Source organism: Eriocheir sinensis, chromosome 44 (genome assembly GCF_024679095.1).
Source record: "Eriocheir sinensis breed Jianghai 21 chromosome 44, ASM2467909v1, whole genome shotgun sequence".
NCBI lineage: Eukaryota > Metazoa > Arthropoda > Malacostraca > Decapoda > Varunidae > Eriocheir > Eriocheir sinensis.
In genome coordinates this window covers 10025027-10043962 of record NC_066552.1, presented here as the reverse complement: position 1 = coordinate 10043962, position 18936 = coordinate 10025027, and positions in this window count along the sequence as shown.

The window sequence follows — 18936 nt, the reverse complement described above, 5'->3', positions numbered from 1 at the left end:
CACTCCCGCGTGCGGAATGGAAAGCTTTTATATTCTAAGCGAAAACAAGTAGCGACAACGTAAGCTTGGCGGGGTCTGGAAAGCTTGGAGTGGATGCTGAGTTGGATGCTGCAGAGGCGGTGAGATAAGGCGATAAGACAAGACCGAGAAATACGTATGTTTAGGCGAGTAAGGAAAGAGAGAGAGAGAGAGAGAGAGAGAGAGAGAGAGAGAGAGAGAGAGAGAGAGAGAGAGAGAGAGAGAGAGAGAGAGAGAGAGAGAGAGAAGACAAAACAACGGGAAAAACAGGAGGAAGGGTAGTGAGAGATGAAGGCGAGGGAAAATAGGTTTGCAAAAGTGAAGAAGAGGCTGAAAGATACGAAAAAGATAGATATAAAATGGGATGAAAATAGGAAGAAGGGTAAGAAGGGACGCAAGAGAGGGAAGAAAAATGTTTGGAAGGGTGAAGAAGACGTAGAAAGCTGTACAAAAGACAAAACTTGGGGTGAAACTTAAGAGGAAGGGTAAGAAGAGACGAATAGCAGAAATAAAAGAGGCTTGCAAATGTAAAGATGTAGCAAACCATAATAAAGACAAAAATATGGGATTAAAATGGGATGAAGGGAAGACGAGATGGAGAGTGGAAAATAAGATCTGTAAAATTGAACAAAGCAAGGGTAGAAGGCTGTAGATAAGAAAAATTAAAATGTAAACAGAAAGACGATAAAATAAAGTTGCAAAAGTGAATATGAAGTAGAAAACTGTAGAAAAGCAAACAAAAAAAAGGATGAAAATAAAAAAGAGTAAGAAGAGAGGAAAGGTACTATATAGGGTTTGTAGAAGTGAGAGATTGGAAAATGAAAAGTAACAATAGATAGAAAGCTGTAAAAGAAATTAAAGTAGAAAGGGTAGGAAGAGAAAGAGGGTAATAATAAATGGTTGCATAATTGAATACGAGGTTGAAAACTGTAGAAAAGTATAAAAAAAAGGATGAAAATAAAGAGTAGGAGAAGAGGAAGGGTAAAATATAAGGTTTGCAGAAGTGAGGGATAGGAAAAGGAAGAGGAAGAGAAGGAGAAGGAGGAGGAGTAAAGACGCAAACCAACGAGAAACACTCAACGTCTTACTGGGGAATGGAAGGAAAACATTACGTAAAGACAAGGAAGGAAAGAGGAAAAAAGTGTCTAATTCTTTAAGCAAGCAAACTCGCACTGCCCTCCGTAATTTTTTCCTCCCACTTACTTTTATATCTTTTTTTTTCTTTTTCTTTCCTTCTTCAAATCCTCTTTCTCTCCTCCTCGCCTTTCTCTCCTGTTGTACCTCCTTCGTCCTCTCACCCTCTTGGTCCCTCCTCCTCCTCCTCCTCCTCCTCTTTATCTTTCTCCTCCTCCTCCTCCACATTTAGGTCACAAATTGAAATTAAAACAAAAATACAACTCTTTTTTTTTTTCCTCTCTTTTTTCTGAGGGTCACGTTTTAGAAAATTTTCACACAAGCGCTTTTCTTTTGTGTGTCTGAAGGCGAGACAGACTCAGCTAAAAATGTGCATGAATAGGACTGGGAGATTATTTTTTTCTCTCTCACTCTCTCTTCCTTCCTCTCTTTCTGTGCCTTAGAGAAGTTGTATTGAATTTGGGTTTTTGTCAGTGTGTGTGTGTGTGTGTGTGTGTGTGTGTGTGTGTGTGTGTGTGTGTGTGTGTGTGTGTGTGTGTGTGTGTGTGTGTGTCTCTTTGCCTGTCTGCCTGATTGTGTGTCTGTCTGTTTGTTTGTCATTCTGTCTGTCTGTTACTGCCCGTCTGTTTGAGTGTCTGCCCGTCTCTCTGTCTGTCTGTCTATCTGTTACACTCCCTCTGTCTGATTGTCTGTCTGTCTCTTTTTTTTCTTTCACATATTCGACTTACCTTTCCTTTCCTTTGACTCTCAACCCTCTCTTCCTCCATCCTCTCCTCCCATCCTCTCCCTCCTTCCCTCCCTTACCTCCCTCCCTCCCCACACGCAGGCCAATACCCTTCACCCCCGCTTCTCTCAACAATAAATAATAACAATATTTGTTTGTACCATTTCCAGTGGCAGTGTTTGCGTAGGCGTGAAAGGGAGGAGGAGGAGGAAGAGAAAGAGGAGGAAGAGAAAGAGGAGGAAGAGAAAGAGAGGGAAGAGAAAGAGGAGGAAGAGAAAGAGGGGGGAAGAGAACGAGGAGGAAGAGAAAGAGAAGGAAGAGAAAGAGGAGGAAGAGAAAGAGAGGGAAGAGAAAGAGAGGGAAGAGAAAGAGGAGGAAGAGAAAGAGAGGGAAGAGAAAGAGGAGGAAGAGAAAGAGAAGGAAGAGAAAGAGGAGGAAGAGAAAGAGAGGGAAGAGAAAGAGGAGGAAGAGAAAGAGAAGGAAGAGAAAGAGGAGGAAGAGAAAGAGAACAGAATGGGAGAGAGAAAAGAGAAAGATGATGATAAAAAGAGAACGAGAAATAAAGGGATGAGGAGGTTGAGGAGGACGAGGACGAGGACGATGACAAGGAGGAGGGCGAGTAAGAGGAGGAGGAGAAGGAGGAAGAGGAGGGGGAAGGAAGGAAGGAAGGAACAAGGAAATATGGAGGGTAATGAATGGATGGGAAATAAAAGTAAACTGGAAATGGAAAGAAGGTCTAAGTTTTCAAGAAAGATAAAGAAAGAGAACAATGAAGACAGGAATCAATATAAAGGAAATAAAGGAGGAACAAAGGAAGAAAGGAGAGGAACAACACGAACAAGAGATATATAAAAAAAAAAACGAAGATGAAAGCACAGGAATAAAAATTAAAATGGCTTCGTACAATACACAAAAGGGAGACATAGAAAAAAGGAGGAATAAAGAGGAGAATATAAAGAAAAAGAACAAAGAGGAGATGAGTAGAGAAGCCGCTCGTGTTTTATGAGAATGAATGAACCCAATACGCTACACGGAGAGGCGGAGGAGGAGGAGGAGGAGGAGGAAGAGGAGGAGGAGGAAAAGCAAGAGGGAGACGAGGATAAGGCGGTGGAGGAGAAGGAGGAGGAGGAGGAGGGAGACGAGGAGGTGGTAGGTGAGGAGAAGATGGAGGAGGAGGAGGAGGAAGAGGAGGAGGAGGAGGAGTTTATGATGAATAGGAAACAATAGAGTACAGGAAGGTAAAAATGAGAAGGAAGAAGAAGAAGAAAAAGAAAAAGAATAATAATAATAAGAAAAGAAAAAAAGAAGAAAAAAGAAAAAAAAAAGCTAAATAAGAAAATAGTGATGATAATGATGATAAAGCAGAAGAAAAAGAAGAAAAAGAAAAAGCATTGCGGAAAAAGAAGTAAAAATAAGAAGAGTTGAAAAAGGAAGATAAAGTAAAGAAATAACGAAAGGGAGAGAAACAAAGACGAAAAGGAGGAGGAAGAGAAAGAGAAGAAGGAGAAAGTACAGCACTGGCCGGGGGAAGGGGAAGGGGGAAGAGGGGGTAAAGAGGGGTAAGGGGGAGAGGGGGAATGGCTTAAGAGAATAGTATTACCCAAAAGTGTGTTGAGGCCTTCGTCGACGCCTCCTCCTGCTCCCCCTTCGTCCCTCCTTCAGAAGATTAACGTCTCGGCCCTAACAGTCATCCTATGTGTGTGTGTGTGTGTGTGTGTGTGTGTGTGTGTGTGTGTGTGTGTGTGTGTGCTGAGTTACGTTTCGCTATGTCTCTTTTTGCCTTTTACTTTTTATCTTTACTTTTATTTTGTCACATTTGTTACTCCTCCTCTTCTTCCTCTTCTTCCTCCTCTTCTCCTCCTCTTCTCGTTTTTTTTTTTTCTTTACTCGCAATGATTACACAAGTTTTCTTTTTAATCTCTTCTCGTTTTCATTTTCTAACTACTTTTCTTTTTTTTCTTTTAATTGTTTTCACCTCTACTAATTTTCTTTTTCAGCATTTTCTTCTGTACCTTCTCGTTTTTATTTATTTCTATTTTTTTCTCTTACCTTTCAACGTCTTGCTTCCATTTCCTCCACTGCTACGTTCTTTTTTTCTTGCTTCTTTTTATTTTTTTTTCCTCCTTCCCTCTCCCACTTCTTTATTCTTATCTCTGAGTGTTTCTCCTCCTTCCTTTTACGCTCATATTGGGTTTTCCTCCCTTTCCATTCCATTCCATTTGCTGTCTTTCTTTGATCTTGATCGTCGCTTCGTAATTCTTTTTCTTTCCTTCTTTCTTTCCTCCTGTACCTCATTCTTTCCTTCTTCTTCTTCCTCTTTCTTCTGCTTCTCTCTCCTTCCATTAGCTCTTCGATTTTCTTTTCAATCGCTATCATTACATTCTGGTTTGTTTTTCCTTTCCTTCTATTTCTCGTTTTAATTTTGGTTTCTTCTTCAATTCTTCCCTTCTTCCGTTCTCTTTTCTCTCTTCTTCGTTTTTTTCTTTTACCTCCATTTTTTCCTTATTTCTTGGCATCGTTATCTTGTTCTGCCTTATTTTTTTTCTTTCTCATTCTGGCTTTAATTTCAGTTTCCCATTTCATCGTTTATTTTTCCTTTCTACTGGTTATCTCATTCTTTTATTTACTCCCTTTTCTCTCTTTTCTAACGCTATCTTCTCTTTCTATCTTTTTCTTTCTTTCACATTTCGGTCTCACTTTCGGTTCTGTGCCCAATTTCCTCCTCTTTCTCTTCCTTCTCCTCCTCTTCCTCCTTTTCCTCCACCTCGACCTCTTCTTTCCACTGCTGAGCTTCCTCCAGTTCTTTTTTTTTCTTTCTTTCCACTCATTAATCTTTCTTCCTTTGACCTTCATCTTCTTCACGTCTTTATTTAGAGTTTATTTATTTTTCTCGTTTCTTTTCTTATTTTCCTTTTATAAAATATTTTCTTCTGACATTCGTTTCCACTTGTTTTCTTTTTTTCTTAACGTGTATTCATCTTCTACCTCATTTTTCTTTCTCAAGTTATCCTCACTTCTTCTTCTTCAGACTTTTCCTCTTTTTGCTCATTTTCTCCTTTTTTTCTCTTCCTGCGTTTCTCATTAACTCTTTTGCCTCCCTCCGTCATCATCTTCTCGGCTTTATTGAGCTTAATCTTCGTTTTTTTCCTTAGTCCTTAATCTTCTTCAGGATTTTTTACTTCTTTTTAATTTTCTTTTTCGTAGTGTAATTTTGCCCCGCCACCTTCCCCTGCTATTCCTTTTCCTCCTTCTCCTCCTACTTCTATTCCTCCTTCTCATGTATTTATTCCTACTCCTACTTGTCCTTCTTTTCCTTCTCCACTCCTCTCCTCCTTTAATGACTTTTTCCCCTGGTTTGCTTTCTTTCTACTTCATTCTCTTTCCCCCTCCCCTCTGACTCCTCCTCCTTACCCAATCGAATCGATGTACCACAGACATTAGCAGGAGTTTTTTCTCAAACCGAGTCGTCCATCACTGGAACAATCTTCCCTCAGAAGTAGTAAATGCGAATTCCATCAACTCCTTCAAAAATCGAATCGACCGTCATTTCGTTGCGTCAGGAGTACAGTGAATACCTAGATGCTTTCATGTGCTTACCTCGTAATGAGCCAATAGACTTTCTGTTGCTTGCATCTCCATGTTTCCTCCTCCTGTTTTTCCCTCATTGTTCTCCTTTTCCATCTCTTCTCCTTTTTTCCTCTCATTCTTTCTCCCTCTATTTCTCTTCTTTTGAGTTTCCCCTCCCAGTTCTCTTTCTTTTCTCCTTCTTCCTCCTCCTCTTCCTCCTCCTCCTCCTCCTCCTCTTGCTCCTCCTCCTCCTCCTCTTCTTGCTCCTCTTCGTAACCTTCAGAGACCAACTATTTTTCCCTCAAACGTGACCTGGAAAATAGCACGGGCGCCAGGTACCTCCCCCTTCCCCCTTACGCCTTTCTCCTCCCCCCCCCCCTCGTATCCACCCTCTGGAGCCCGATCTTGTGGCCTTGAAGCCTTGCGGAGTCCCTCGTTCTAAAAGGGATTGGTTGAGCCTCGCAGAAGGGTGTCATTAGAAGGATGGAATTGGTGGTTTAATTGTGTTTAGCCTTTTTTTCTTGTGGTGTTTTAATGGTTCTGTTGTTAGTGTTGGTGTGGGTTATTTATTTTGTTTTGTGTTTGTTTGTTTGTTTATATGTGTTTGCTGGGTTTTTTTCATATGCATGTGTTTGGTTGTAATATGTTTTTTCCTCTTCCTTCTTTCTCTCCTCTTCCCCTATTTCTTCCCTTTTAACTTCGATATATTTCTTTCATTTGTTGTTGATGTTTTTTTTTTGGGGGGGGGAGGTTTTTTTTTACTTTTCAGGAGATTGGTTGTAATGTATTTTCTTTTTTTTCTCTTTTTTTAATTCTTCCTTTTCAACTTCGATATATAATTGTTTCATTAGTTGTTTGTTTTGAGTGTGTTTTAATTTCCAGGAGTTTGGCTGTAATGTATTTTGCCTTTTTTTCACTTTTTTTGTCCTTTTTTTTACTTCTTCCTTTTTAACTTCGATATATAATTGTTTCATTAGTTGTTTGTTTGTTTGTTTTGGGTGTATTTTAATTTCCAGGAGTTTGGTTGAACGTGATGTTTCCTCTTTTTTTCTTTCTTTTTCTCCTCTTTTTTATAAGCTTAATATATATTTTTCTAAACACACACACACACACACACACACACACACACACACACACACACACACACACACACACAGGTGAAAATACTGTTACCTTTCATATTAAAATTTTGAGCAGAGAGAAAAAAAAGGAAAAATAATAAACGACAGTAAATTCTTGAATGAAAGCAATAAAAGTGAAAAAGTTAAACAAACATGGAAAAGAAACAAAAATTCGGGCCAATAGAAAGAAACAGCGAATGTAACAATACAGAAGAGTAAAGGGGAGAGAGAGAGAGAGAGAGAGAGAGAGAGAGAGAGAGAGAGAGAGAGAGAGAGAGAGAGAGAGAGAGAGAGAGAGAGAGATAGGCAGACAGACACATGGAGAGACAGACAGACAGACAGACAGAGACAGACAGAAACAAACAGAAAGAGAAAGAAATGTTGAAAGAATAAGAAGCAGGGTGACTAGAATAGAAAAAGCGGAAAAGAGAGAAAAAATACGAAATGTAGAAAGAGAAAAAGGTAGAAACGATGAATTTAGGTCGAAGAGAGAGAGAGAGAGAGAGAGAGAGAGAGAGAGAGAGAGAGAATAAACAAGAGTGCAAGATCATTCTCCGCTAAATTATTTTGAGTTTAAAAGTGTAATATGACGCTTAACATGTGAGAGGAATTCTAATATTGAACAAACTCTCTCTCTCTCTCTCTCTCTCTCTCTCTTCCCCCCCCCCCCTCCCCTCCCATCGTACACACACACTACCCAGAACAGTCATTTCCTTTTCTCCCTGTTTCTCTAATTTCCTTCTGCTGACGTCTTTCCTATACTTTCTAATTTGTCTTTGGTCTTCCTTCCGCGTACCGTCATTTTTCTGACTAATATTTTCCTTTGTTTTTTCCTTACTTTTATTGTTCGTCTTTTTTCCGTGAACTTGTCTTTTTCTTTCTTTTTTCTCTTTTTTTTCCTCTCTTCAAATCTCGATCCGTTGATAAGCGAGACTCAGACGATCACTACGGACTTAATTAACAGCGAGAGAGAGAGAGAGAGAGAGAGAGAGAGAGAGAGAGAGAGAGAGAGAGAGAGAGAGTTTTTATGTGCGTATCAGTAAACTGCTTTGTGTGTACGTATAATTTCCTAACACATGTCGGTATGAAAAGAATATTGATGTATGTATGTATGTTGGTATATATGTATGTATGTGTGTATGTATATATGAACGAATGTATATGTGTATGCTTGATTGGATGGATGGATGGATGTGTATGTGTGTATGTTTTTTTGCATGTTCGTATGTATGTATGTTTGTATGTATGTATGTATGTATGTATGTATGTGTGTATGTATGTATGTATGTATGTGTGTATGTATGTATGAACGAATGTATGTGTATGGATGATTGGATGGATGGATGCGTGTATATGTTTTTTTTTCATGTTTATAATAGGAAAAAAAAAAGAAAAAAAAGTTATCCCGTTGGGCCTAAAGTTATCAATCAGTGTTATCCAATAAAACGGATTCGCGCGCTTTTTTTTCTTTCTTTTTTTTTGGGGGAGGGGGTTGTTTTTTCTAGTGAGAGGAAAACGAATAAACGCGAATAAAAAAATAAATATTGGGATTTAAAAGGAAGAACGGGAGAGAATTATAAGTGAGGAAGGGGAGTTAAAAGACCTCTGAAGGGAGAAGAAGATGAAAAAGGAGTGGAAAGAAGAGGAAGGAAGAGAGAAGAAATGAATAAGGGAAAACAATAAAAAAATGGAAGAAAAAAGCTTGGAGAAAAGAGGAAATACGGATAAGAAAAGAAATAAATAGTTGAATGAAAAAAGTGGCGAATGGTGAAAGGAAAGAGAAAAGTAACAGAAGAAAGAAGAAGCGAATAATGGAAAGCAAAACAAGGATAGAAAAAACGAAAAGAAGACAAAATAAGAATAAGAAAAGAAACGGTATGAAAATGGTGATGATTGATGGAAAGGAAAAGAAAATGGGAGACAGAAAGAAAGAAATAGAAAAAGCAGAGACAGAAGAAGGTCAAGGAGAGCAAAGAAAATAGGAAAAAGAAAACGGGAAGAAATATGTGGGGAATAAAAACAAAGAAACCGAACCAATGAAGACTGAAGAAAAGAAGAAGAAACATGAGAACAGTAAGAAGGAGACGGAAATGCATAGAAAGAAGGAGGAGGACGGAGGAAGGAAGGAAAGGAGAAGAAGGAGAAACTGGAAGAAAAATATGGAAGGTAGAAGAACAAGCAATTTAGGTGGAACAATGTATCATTCGGTCCGGGGAGAGAGAGAGAGAGAGAGAGAGAGACCTCCAAATGTATAAATCATCCCTCTGGTAAAGAAACATGGAGAGAGAAAATGAAAAGAAGCAGATATTCCTCAAAATCACAAGGGGAAAAAAGAAGACGAATAGAGAGACAGATCACATCAGCGGAAGAAGGAGAAGGAAGGAAGGAAGGAAGGAAGAGGAGGGAAGAGGAAGTCAAGGAGAAACCAGCAAAGAAGAAAAAAAGAACAGGAAGGAGGTTGGAAGACGCTGAGGGAATCGCGTGAGACTGGAGGAGGAGGAGGAAGAGGAAGAAGAGGAGGAAGCGGGAGAGAAGGAGGAAGCAGTTGAGGACGAGGACGAGGATGAAAGATGATGATGATGAAAAAAGGAAGAGGAGAAGGAGGAGACTAAAGAAGATGAAATAAAGGAACATAAGAATAACAGGAGAATAAAAAAGAGAAATTATAAAAGGAAATGAATGGATGAATAACAAAACTAATGAGGTTAGTAGAATATGGAGAGTAAAGGAGAAAAAAGAGGAAAAAAGAGGGAGAGGAAATCCCGATAATCATATATAAGACACGCAAGAAGAAGCATATGGAAGAAGAGAGGAAGAAGAGAAATAATAGGATAATCTTTCCTCTTTTCTTTACCTTCCTTCCTTCTTCCTGTTCCTTTGTTCCCCTCCTCTCCTTTCTCCTTGTTCTCTTCATTCTATAGAGTAAAGAAAAGCCTTAGAGTTCGCCTTTTACTCAGACAAACAAGCCAACCAAACGACGTGCAAACAAATTCACAAGCGCAAACATGAAAGTAAACGGAGGAACACAAATGAAACAAAATATACACACAAACAAACAAAGGCATGGACACCCAAACACGTCCAAACATGCAGAAATACACACGAAATGAAGAAGAAAAAAATCATCAAAAATGTATAAATGATGATAACTGTAATAAGAAGCACACACACACACACACACACACACACACACACACACACACACACACGTATACTGCGGGAACAAAATAAGGAAATAAGAGAGACGAAGAAATAGAAGAAAAGTGAGAAGAAGGAGAGAAGAGAAGCGAAGGAATAGAGGAGAGGTAAGAAAGAAAAGATAGAGAAAGGAAGGAGTGAAGGGATCGTGAAATAGAGAAGAGATACAGAGAAATAGGAGAAAACTCAAGAAGGGAAAAGAGAAGAGAAACAAAATGTGAGAACAAACACTACACAGTAAAGAAAAGAAATCATTAAAGAAATAAAATAAATCATGATACATACAATAATAACTATCCCCCCCACACACACACATACATACACACATACATACACAAATACATACACTAATTCATGCATGTCTTGGCCCCTCCAGGTACCAGCCCAGGTCCCTCCGGATGCGCAGGTAACAAGGCTGCGTCCATCCACACCTGAGAGCCGCGTCTTGGCCCTTGATCTCCGGCGCCGGCAGGAGGAGAGACAGGTGAGAAGAGCAGACAAGTAGGAGAGAGATGTGGAGGGAAGCGAATTAATGGAGGGAACGGGAGAGACAGAGGAGGATAGTAAGGAGTGAAGAGAACGCAAGGAGTGAGAAGGATGAGAAGATAAACGAAAGAATAGAGGGAGAGGGAGAAGAGGAGAGATGATAAGGAATGGGAGGAATCGAAGAAGGAGAGGAGGTAGCGTGGGAGGGAGAAGAGGAGAGATGCTAAGGAATGGAGGAAAAATAGGAGGGAGAAGAGAGGAAAAGCGAAGGAATGAAGGGAATGTGAGAGGGAGAAAAGGAGATAAAATAAGCAATAGAGGAGAGAAACGAAGGAATATGGAGAACGTTGTGGAGAGAAGAGGAAAGATGCTAAAGAATGAAGAGAAAGTAAGAGAGAGAAATGAAGAGAAACAAAGGAATGGAGAGAAGGTAGGAGAGAAACTAAGGAACGGCGGGGGCGTAAGGAGAAACGATAAACAAAGGAATGAAGGAAATGTGAGCAAAAGAGAAGATAGTCAAAGGAATGAAGAGCAAGAAAGAAAATAAAAGAGAAATTAAGGAATGGAGGGAACGTGAGGTGGAGAAAAAGAGAGAAACGAAGAAAGGGAAAGAACACGGAATGAGGAAATGAAGGAAAACGAAGTAGAAAAGCAAACGCTATACAGAAAAGGAAAAAATATATATGTAGAGAGGAAACGAAGGGAGGAAAACTACTGTAGAGGAACTTAAAAGGGAGATAGGGAAGAAAAGTGCAAAAGATGAAAGATAGTCAGGGAGAATAAAGAAAAAGAAGGGAGGAGGAGGAGGAGGAGGAGGAGGAGGCTGCAGGAGGAAGATAAATAGGAGGGAAGAGGAAGTGGACAGCATGGAAGAAGGGAAAAAGGTGGAGAGGGATTAGGAGGAGGAAATAGAGGAAGAGATAAGGGAGGAAATGGAGGAGGATTAATGGGAGTACGCACAGAGACTTAGTGTGTGTGTGTGTGTGTGTGTGTGTGTGTGTGTGTGTGTGTGTGTGTGTGTGTGTGTGTGTGTGTAGACCACACACACACACACACACACACACACACACACACACACACACACACACACACACACACCTTCTGGGAGCCTCACCTGAGTAATTTGAGGCTTAAGGTTCATCTCTGTGTGTCTGGGTTTTCTGTCTGTATGTGTCTGTCTGTCTGTCTGTCTGTGTATGTGTTTGTTTGTATATATCTCTGTCTCTCTGTCTTTTGTGCCTGCAAGTAAACCTTTCAGCCTCTCTGTTAATGAAGGTATGTATGTATGTATGTATGAATGTTTTATTTTTATTTTACTTCTGTTTCAGCATCTGTGTCTGAGCCCTTTGTTGTGTTTTTCCTCACCTCCTTGTTTTATTTTCCGCCGCAATCAGAACCCTTCAAATTCTCTTTCCTCCCCTCGCTCCCCTTGTACACTTAACTTTTTCGTTCCTCAAGGGGTTCCCTCGCGCCATACATTATTTTTTTTCCTTCCTTCCTTTCCACATCTTTGTCTGGGTTGCAGCTGCGGGAATGCTTTTTTTTATACTGGCTCAGGGTGTTAAAAGGAGATCATTATGCAGTTGATTGGACTAATCTTTATAATGGTTTCAATGGAGGAGGAGAAAGAGGAGGAGGAGGAGGAGGAGGAGGAGGAGGAGAAGGAAACATGGAAACACGAAAGAACAGACGCAAAACCAAACGAATTAAAAATAAACTCACAAACGCAAACATGATATAAAACCGAGGAACACAAATAAAACCGAATAAACACACAACCAAACAAACACTTGGAAACACGCACCTACATATACGAAAACAGGTGCTATATGGCGGTCCTCGTAACCATGGTGACGTGAGCTTTCCAGGTGAGATTTTCGTTGAGACTGACGCCGAAGAGCTTGTTAGTTAGTCTTCACCACCTGGAGGAGATCGGGGACGAGGGTGCAATAGAAATGGTGGAGGAGGAAAATGGAAAAGGAGAGAAAGATGGAGAGGGATTAGAAGGAAAAGATAGTGATTTTTTTTTACAACAAAGGAGACAGCTCAAGGCCACAAAAAAAAAAGTAAACAATAATAATTAAAAAAGCCCGCTACTCGCTGCTCCCAAAGAGATATAAATAGATAGATATAGAAAAATGGTATTCATGGAGAGGGAATTGAAGGATGAGATAGATAGATAATTGATACAGGAGACAGAGAAAGGATGTTGGTGAAGAGTGATGAAAAGGAGATAAAGACTGCATAGAGGAGATAGAGAAATATTGTTGGTTGATGGAAATTAAAAGAAGAAAGTGAACAGATAGACATAGAAAAATGGCGTTGTGTGTCCCTATCTTGGCGTGCGTTACTGAAGAAGTTTTGACATCGCTTACAGTGGTATAATTGATTACTATTCACTGTTGGAGCTTGTCGGCGGAGTCCTCTGAAGCTCACTGGTCAGGGATGGCAGCGGTCGCGTCGGGAGGAATAATGGAGTCTTTGATGTATTTCCCGCAGTGGTTCGCGTCACTCAAGGCATCGTTTATCAGGATGAGGAGGCAAAGCGACGACAAGCGAGTCCATTGTGTGCCGCCGCAGGTCAGGTCTTTGGTACGTGAGATTGTTGAAAGATATTACCATGCCCATAACATAATCTTTTTTCGGTATTATTTGATTTTGGAGTTTATTTTCTTTTCACATTCACAGGCTATGTTTTTTTTTTCCTAAGACTCATTTATCCTTGTTTGCATTGTTTTAGTATTTTCTTTTCCTTCTCTTTCAGTTTTCTTTCCTCTTGACTGACTACGCCATTTATAAAAACATTAAAATTCCCAACTGCTGACTGCTCCATCATTTATCATCGTGTGTGTGTGTGTGTGTGTGTGTGTGTGTGTGTGTGTGTGTGTGTGTGTTTATTTGTTTGTGTATTTACTCATTGCTATTACGTGTAAGTATTGTATTGCATTTATGTTCTTCTATTGGGCCCGAACATTTATTTTGCTGCGTCCGGCGTGCAATATTTCATCATTAAATCAATCGTCATTATACCATTTTTTTTTTTTTTTGTCTCTACCAACTTTTAATCCCTCTCTCTCTCTCTTTCACCCTCTCTCTTCCTCACTCTCTTCTCCTTTTCCCTTCATCTCTCTCCTCTTCTCCTTTTCCCTTCAATTCCCTCTTCTTCTCCCTCTCCATCTTCTTCCACTTCCTCTATATCTCTCCTCTTTTCCCTCTCCCTCCCACACTCACCCGATCTCTCCCTCACTCTCTTCTCCTTTTCCCTTCATCTCTCTCCTCTTCCCTCTTTCCCTTCAGTTCCCTCTTCTCCCTCTCCATCTTCTCTCACTTCCTCTAACTTTTTCTTCTTCTCCCTCTCCCTCCAACACCTTCACCCGATCTTTACCTTACCCTCCCTTCTTTTCTCCCTTTTCCTCTCCCTCCCCCTCCCTCTCACCGGATCTCTCCTTCACTCTCCCTCCTCTTCTCCCTTTCTCTCTCCTTTCGTCTTTCACCCGATCACTGCCTTCCTCTCCCTATTTCTCTCCCTCTCTCACCCGTTTTCACCTCTCCTTTCCTCTCCCTCAACTGATCTCTCACTTTCACTCTCCTTGTCCCTCCCTCCCTCTCACTCGATCTCCCTCTTCCTCTCCCTCCCCCTCTCCCTCTTCCTCTCCCTCCCTCTCTCTGTGATGTCTGAAATAGGTTACTGAATTGCATTAACTCCGCCACTTATAAAATAGATTGCCTCGCTCTTTAGGGTAAAAAAAAATGAAGAATTTCCTCTCTATCTCCCGCCAAATTTTGCACATCAATTCAATTTCCACCTCTGTCCGGCGGCTGTTAGGGAAGTTTTTTTTTATCTCTTTCGGCTTTCATAAGGATTTTTAGATGTTATTTTCCTATGAGTATTATTGTTGTTGCTGTTCCTGTTTTTTTCATGTTTTTTTATTGTATCGTCTTGTGGTTATTGTTTTATTGCTGTTTTTTATTGTTTTTATTGATATTTTATTTGTATTCTTTTGTTTTGTATCTTTTTTTTTTAATATTTCGGTGTCAGGTTTTATTTTACTTCCTCAGTCGATATTGCAAGTTTTTCAGTATAACTATATTTTGGTATTCATAGAGATTGATATTTTTTCCTGTTAGTATTTTTAGTATTTTATCGCCGTTGGTTTCATTTTTTTTCTTAGTCGATATTGCCATTTTTTACCATTATTAAATTTCCGCATTCAGAGAGATTTATATATTTTTTTTCTCTGAGCGTTGATAGTCTTTTACTCTTGTTGATGTCTGGTTTTTTTTTACACCTTACTCGATATTACGATTTTGCTCAGCATTATTAGCTTTTGACATTCATAGTGATATATTTTTTCCGGTTTTCCTGTTCCTTGTTTCTTGATATATTTATTCTTTCTTCTTTATTTCCCGTTGGCGTCCGTTTTTTTTTTTTTTTTATTCCTAAGTCAGTTTCACCATTTTTTCAGCACTAATTCGTTTCTGGCGTTTATTTTTAGTTTTTTTTTTTACTCCCATCGACAGTGATTCTTTTTCCTGAGGTTCATTTATCCTTGACGGCATTGCTACAGTATTTTTTTTCCTCTTTTTTTTTCTTTTCATCACTGGTAGTTTTTTTCCCCTCCTCGTCAGCGTTGTCAAGGATCATTTCCGCCATATCGCTATTCCATTTTTTTTTTCCTTTTCCGTCACTGCGGAGAATTTATTGGCGCCATTCCTCCTCGGCTGTACCGCTGATTTTTTTTTTCCCTCGTCGCCTATTAGCTCTTTTTCCCCCGCTGTCGACATTGCTAAGGATTAATTATTTTTTTTCCTGCTGGCATCGCGTTTTTTTTTTTTTCCTTTACGTCGGCAGTGCAAAGGCTGATTTTTTTTCTGTCGGCATTTCCAGTTTTTTTTTTCTCTCTCTCTCTCTCTCCCGGTCAACATTTCATCCCTGGAATATACAAACACGACTCGAGCTTTCGACACACACACACACACACACACACACACACACGCCTGCACTTAATTAGAGGGACTTTTCCATTATCAAAATTGGCACTCTCTACCCCCCCTCCCCCTTTCTGTCCCCTTACCCCCCACCTCTCCCCCTTCTCCTCCCTCCTCCCTCCTTCTCTCTGACTGCCTCCCCCATTGGTTCCTCCTCCTCCTCCCTCCTCTTTCCTCCTTACTATTCCCTACCTCCCTCCTCTCTGACTACCTCCCCAACCCTTCGCTCCTCCTCCTCCTCCTCCTCCTCGTCCTCCTCCTCTTCCTATTCCTCTTCCTCCTCCCCCCCTCCCCTCCTACCTCCGCTTCTCTTGGTAACATACGCTGAAATTTATAATCAGGTTTTCATCACTTTTTTCTCTCTCTCTCTCAGTATCAAATGCGATAAACGTATTTTTTCATAATCTTTTTTCTTTAGCCAGATGTATTTTTTTTTATGTGTGCGTGTGTGTGTTTGTTTATCAAGTGTACAGACTGTGGAGTTAATGTGATTGTTGTTGTTGATTTGTTTCGCTTTTGTTTTTGTTTTTTTGTTGTTGTTCTTCATTATTATCAGTCCTACTCCTATTTATTTTCATAGTCTTATTTCTCATTATTATTTCTATCACTGTTATCTTTATTATCATTATTCATAGCTACGATCCTCTCATCATTATAGATATATATATCTCTCACAATATAGATTTTTCACTCACACGTAAATATATAAACTACGTCTGTGAGCGATAAAGAAATGTGTTAATGAAATACTTACATAAACATAAACATAGACAAAAATATGGAAATTTTTTGTCTGATATAATGAGATATGTACTTATTCGTAAATAGATTTATATATAAACTAACAGACAGATAGAGGAATTGATAGATTAGCTAAAGAGAGTGCTAGAGAGATACATAGATAAAAGATGGACAGATATAAATGGACTAACTTGGGGTGAGGATATAGATATAGATATTAATAGACTTAGATTAATTGAGAGAGACACGGATAAATAAATAATAAAGCACGGTTAGAGAGAGAGATAGGTTCAATGATTTAGTAAAAGGATAAATATATAGATTGATAAATAAATAGATACCCGTAAATAACTAAATAGACAGAAAGGTAGAGAAGCAGGACAGGCAGGTGGACAGATGGACGGGTAGGACGCGCGGGCGAGGCACACGGGAAGCCAAATTTAATTGATGAAAATTGATTTTAAAGTCGCTATTGGAATGCCCTGAATCGAGAGAGAGAGAGAGAGAGAGAGAGAGAGAGAGAGAGAGAGAGATTTGATTGTTTTGTCTTCCTGTGTCTTCTTTTCTTTATATATTTGTTTTACATTCACTTTTTCTTACAATATCTTCTCTACGTAGAGTTCTCATTTTCCTGCATCAGTAATCTCTATATTTATCTATTTATCTATTTTTATCTATCTATCCTATTTATATCCCTCTCTTGTTCCTTCTTCATTTCATATAACTTTTTATCCTCTTCTCGCTCTCTCTTCATCACTGTTTTCCCTCTTCTTCTCACTCCTCTTTTTCCTTTTCTCCCTTTCTCTCTCCCTCCCTCTCTCTCCCTCCCTCCCTCCCTCCCTTTCCTCAATTTCTCCCTGCTATTCATTTTGTGTTTGCCCTGTCGACTCTGAAGCCACACACACACCTATTGGCGCAGAGAGAGAGAGAGAGAGAGAGAGAGAGAGAGAGAATGGAGTTTGATTTCCGTGAGTGATCCCGGTGCACACACACACACACACACACACACACACACACACACACACACACACACACACACACCATCCCTTTTATCATAATTTGTGTTTTTTATCTTTTTCTCATCGATGTGATCAAAGTTTTTCATCTCTTTTTTTTCTGCTCCTTTTTCTTTTCCTTTTTTTTCTTCTATTGTACGAACGGTGAGTGATTTTGTTTTCTTTATTTATTAAGGGAAAGGTATCAGGTGTTTTCTTTCCTCTTTTGTTTTCTTTAATAGATTTTTTTTTTAGATTAGTATTCATGAAAAAGTTATTTTCTTTTCTGTTTTCTCTTGTTTTTTTATATTTTTATTTTATTTTGAAGTCTGCTGTTCCTGTCGTTGTTGTTGTTGTTGTTGTTGCCGTTGTTGTTTGTGTTGCTGCTGATGCCACTGATGTAATTATTGTTATCGTTCCCATTTGTTGTTGTTTTATTTGCTTTTATTATGCTTTTGTTGATATTTTCATCGCTGTTTTTTTTTTTATATTCGCGAATACTATGAACGATTATTTTGCTTTTTATTTTTTTTTTCTTTCATTCTCCTTTTCTTACATCTCTTCTTGTTACTATTATTATCATTATTATTATTGTTATTATTGTTGTTGTTGTTGTTGTTGTTGTTGTTGCTGTTGTTGTTAGTGATTTTTTCAATACACGTAAATGTGGTGTTGGCTGTGGTGGTGTTGCAGTGTTTTTCTTTTTTCCTTCTTGTTTTGGTTGTTGTTGCTGTTAATGGTCATAGTGAATAGATTCTCGATTGGTTCGTTCACATTTTTCACTATTTTTTTCGTTTACAATATCACTCGTTTCAATTGTTCTCTTCTTTTTGGGTTTTTTCCACAATCACGCGCCCTTGTTCCCCTTTCCTCCCCTCCATTCTCCTCTCCGCCGCCACACTCCCCTCTTCCTGTAACCATTTCCCCTCTACACCCTCTTTTTACCACTCTCCTCACCCCCCTCTTCTCTTTCCTCTCTCCTCTCCCACACTCTCACCTCACTCCTCGATTTTTCCCCTCTACACTCTTTTATGTTTTCCCTCCTTTCCCTCCTCTCACTTTCCCCATTCAATTCTTCAACACTCACCTCCCTTTTCTCCTCCCTATCTTCTCCATTTCATATCTTCCTTTTTTCACTTTCCTTTTATCTTCACCTTTTCTCTTCTTCCTTCTCGTTACACTTACATCCTCATCATTCTCCTTCTCTTTCTTCTTGTTCTCCAATTTTTGCTCCTCCTCCCTTTACTTCTCCTCCTCCCTCCACACCTCCTCCTCCTCCTCTTTATCCTGCTCCCCTTCTCTTACAGTCCTTTCCTTCGTTTACTTTTCTGTCTCATTCTCCCATCACGATCATCTTCCTTCTCTAACTTTTCTTCCTCTTCTCCCATTTGCTTCTTGACACCTACCTTCATTATCTTTCTTCCTTTTTCCTGTGTTCTCCCTCCGTCTCATTTTCTTATCACACTCACTTCTTCTCCAACAATCGTCTCCTCATTATTCGTTCTCCCTCATCTTCATCTTCCTCCTCTTCCTTCAATTTCCTCCCCCTCGCCGCTGCCAAGGATGCCACGCACACCTCTAATTAGTTTGAGTCAAATAACAAGACGTTATTCTGCGGTCGATTCAATTTTCCCCGTATCAGATTCCCTGAATACCTGTCATTACTGAGGCATCATAACTACCTGGCGATTCTTCGTTTAATAAATACAGTCTTTTCAAACGAAGTGTTCCTCTGGTGCGTCGGTGGTGTTTGTCAAGTCTCTCTTGATTGCCTACATTCCTCTCACTCACACACATGCTCAAGTGTTACATGTCTTATTATTTGATTTAGTTTACATATTATACAGTATAAACAGTCATTTTGGGCAACATTAGCAAGATTAATTGTAAAACTCACATATCTTAATGAATAATCAGTAAAATACGTTAGAATGTAATTTTGATAAGTACAATTAAAAGAACT